Genomic DNA, 4,224 nt, shown 5'->3' on the forward strand with positions numbered 1-4,224 from the left:
TATGGTGGAATAGTTTCTCGTTTGACATTAAATGGCTAGGTGTGTAAAATTTAAGCTTCCTAGAAAGGCCTTTACCGTACGTTGCGGAGAAATGAAGTTACTTCATTCGGAAACAAACGATTCTGTCATTAACCTGAACTGAAATGCATGAAACAGTAACATCCCCTCTATTCGACGATCGTGCATATGGGCAGATGATCGGCAGAAACAGAAAAGAAATATTTTCTGTTGGAAATTGTTTATATATATTGGAAAATAAAGTGATGGCAATTTAGTGCTTAGGAAGAAAAGTTGTTGCCAAACCCAAAAGCTTCTGAAATTGTTGATTTCCTGTTTCACGTACGGTATTAAGAAGATGTGGAATATATAGGACGAGGTAGCTAAGACAAGCCACCAAAAATACATCCAGAATAAATAAACACATCGAAGCGTGGTTTGCGTCAAGTATTAGCGTATAATAGGGCGCATTTCTTGACGTTTGCGAGCAATTTTTAGCGGTTTCACTCGCCGAATTACGACACTAACAGTTTGTTAACCGTTTAATGTTTCTGTGGGATTTGAAAGAATCTTCTAGGAGAACTTCAACGACATAACATGTATGGGACTTGATCAAATAGCATCAAGATAAGAGCACCGGAAACTACTGTCACGCCTCACTATGGGCCAGTTCGCTTCAAAAGCTGGGCAAAATGAAAAAAACAAAATGCGCTTGCCGACTCTAGTCACGCCAAATCTTGCAAGTGTTATGGTGTCATTCTAGTATCAAGTCGATATGTTTCGCGCCGTAACAGTTGATGGTAAACAGCGAATCGGGCAACGACACATTTTTCAAATAGTGTTTGCATGACCTGTTTAATATTGACAGGGATCATGAATGTTGTCGGGGTAAAATAAGAGGATATGTTTATGAAATCTTTAACCCGTTTAATGACATGTGCCGACCTTCAATTACTACTGATACTAACCGAAATTGTCGGGTACAAAGTCTTCCCTGCGTGGCTCCATTTTTTGTAAATGGCTCTTCTAAAAGCGTAGTTAAAGAGTTCAAGCGTTTCTGCGTGCACATATTTCCACGTTTCTGGTGGACGGTCATTTCGCTACCGTGAGTCACTGACACACGCTAAATGTGGGTCCCTCATTATTGCAATTATTTCATAATCTGCATAAAAAATGTCATTAGGGATTACTGTACAATTCTCTGGGAGCCGTTCGGAATTGTGATCATAGTTTTCACAAATTGGCAGATAATTCTTTTACAACATTATACTTTCCTTGTGTAGTATTGTTTCTTTTTTCGCGGAATGCTGCGGAGCTACTAAAATTTTTATAGAGAATTTCAGAAAAAAAACATATCTATCAAGAACTCAGGAAAAATTTATATTTGTCGAAATTCGGGTGATAACTTCATCAGACTCACAATATTCTGCAATACTGCTCGATGCCGACATCAGTCCGCATAGATTTGACGCACTGATGTGCCATAATCGAAGCTGCTGCGTTGCTAAATGGTCGGCTACCTGATAAGGATACTTGCCATTACCAGAAGATCTTCGAATCCATCTATTTCGACAATCTAGAAAATGACAATTGGAGAAAAAGAATAGATGGTTCGGGAAGTAAAAGACCTCCTTTTCGAACTATCTTTCCTTGGACAAGCCGACAACGGCCCTTCTGATAGCAATAGTGACACAAGCGACGATTGTGACTTTCATTTCGACAAAAAATGTAAAATTCCGAATAAATCATTTCAGTACTGCTATTTCGACTTCTAATTCGTTATCAGCCACCTTACAATACCACACAACCCAAGTTTTACTCGAATGCTCTAAATTCATATTTTTAAATCCACCAAACTCTGTCTGCCATTTTGAAATTTGTAATTGCAGTATAGGATTTCTGATCAGCGACCCAAATAATCTAACAAGAACATAGTTTTGTAGGAGCTTATTTCAATTTTTCTAGTATGATCAGGTTTTACAGCGAGTTGGCCTACTGCGCGCCGTCAGGAGAAGAGGTTCCAGAATATCTACCACGTTATGGCAAACGTTAGCTTACCCACAACTTATATATGGTTCTTGTGTGTAACTGTGTGCTTGAAGCCCATCAGTCTGTGTTCTGATTTTGTAGCAATGAGGTAACTGGCTCATAAAGCTATTGAGGCATTCACAATACGATAGTCGAAAACTGAGTATCTTTTACGGCGAATGTTTCCGAACAATTGGATCAGTGCAACGGTTGTATGCTGAAGAGTTTTCAGAGCGTGCTAAGCACAGGCGATCTGGCTTTGGAAACATTCTAAAAAGTTCTAGAAACTGGAAGTATGGACATAAAAACGAGTCAAGGAAAAAGAAGAGCAGCAGAAGAAAGAAATGAAACTAACATGTTAGCATCATAAACACACAACGCAAATGTCACTAAGAGGCACCTCAGGACTGAGAGAGAGAGAGAGAGAGAGAGAGAGAGAGAGAGAGAGAGGGAGAGAGAGGAATCAAATAAATGTTCTACGAACTGTACATTCAATCGTGTTTCACCGTCTTCATATTGCGCTGCCTCTACAGCTCCATGGCAATGAATTCATAAATTGGTTACAGTTCCCGAATGTTGTCTGCATAAAGTGTAAGATGACGCTGCATATTTACTGCAAATTTTGTATAAGGAATAAGCATCGTTTACAAACCAATCAATAGTGTAATACGCTCTAATCGTCAGTCGAAAATCCAAATGGCTCTGAGCACAATGGGACTTAACATCTATGGTCATCAGTCCCCTAGAACTTAGAAGTACTTAAACCTAACTAACCTAAGGACATCAGACACATCCGTGCCCGAGGCAGGATTCGAACCGGCGACCGAAGCGGTCACGCGGTTCCAGACTGAAGCGCCTAGAACCGCACGGCCACACCGGCCGGCAGTTGAAAATCCTCGCTGTTTCAAAGAAATGGATGAAAACAGCGTTCTCGGTCTATCAACGCTTGATTCTTGTTTTTCAAGACCTGCATCATTGGTCCCCGCTTTACTGATGGGAATCTAAATACCCTGAGAGCATTAGAACAGTCGTTCAAGAAACGCAAAATGTTCTGTACACTCACCAAGAGTAACAGTTCGTACTTTTATCTGTGGTGAAAATTGGAAGAAGATGTCCATTAGGAAACAACGACGGCTCCTGAAGGCATTAATTGTCTCATAACACAGGCCTGTGGAGCCATTAATTCAGGCGAAATACAACATGCAGTATTGTTTCTCCAGAATCACTTTACGGCGACTAGCAATGCTCATGGTCAACATTTTGAGCAGTTGTTATGGCTGCCTTGATAATAAACTCACCAACGTGCCAGAGTAACGTGCTTGCTTACAATTGGTGTAATAGGGAAGGCGTTTATGGAACCGCTTCTCCTGACGGTGGGACTGTGACGTGGGGAGCTGTTAGCTTGATACTATTTGATCAAAGCCCGTAAGTGGTATATCGTTGAAACTCTCTTAGAAGTTTCAAATGCGACAGAGAAACGTATACTGTTCCATTAGAGACAAAAAAGTCGGTGTCGTAATTCAGTGACGATAAAAGATAACAATTAGTTGCAAATTCACTATATCTTTCTCTATAACTCAGCGAAAACCTCACCTCGATGTATTTATTTACTCTGGAAATATTTGTGTTGGTTTGTCCGAGCTGTCTCAGTCAGTGTAAGACACTGGAACGCGTAACCATGAGGCTAGCGACGAGCACTGCGAATTGTCGTAATCCATAGGAGCAGTAAGGGTAAGGGTAGGGTAAAAAAGTAAGCCTTTACTCAGACCCAGTATTGTCCAAAACCGGAGACAGTGTGAACCGTGATGAAAACTTGGAGTATTGTAAGACGTCGCACAAGCAATATAACTGTAGGAGACCAGTAGAAATACTGAACTGCTCATTATTACAGGAGGTTACGTAATCCAGTAACTGACTATTTCCACCATTAAACAATGAACTAGTCCAGCATATGACACCGCCTCCAACATGTCATGAACGAGGACGTACTGTAGACGTGTACTACATGGCTGAGGTAGTGTGCAAACCTGTTGGTCCTTGGACTGTTAGTTCTTACATGGGGGCGAACACTATACTGGAATGTTTCAAGCAAATGGTATTACAGTCGGAGATAAATACCTTCATCTGAATCTTGTAGATAAAGCTATATTTACAAATTCCTGCATCTTGAGTTTGTATCGTAATTGGAACAGACGTAGC

This window comes from Schistocerca piceifrons, chromosome 2 (assembly GCF_021461385.2).
Source record: "Schistocerca piceifrons isolate TAMUIC-IGC-003096 chromosome 2, iqSchPice1.1, whole genome shotgun sequence".
NCBI classification, from domain to species: Eukaryota; Metazoa; Arthropoda; class Insecta; order Orthoptera; family Acrididae; genus Schistocerca; species Schistocerca piceifrons.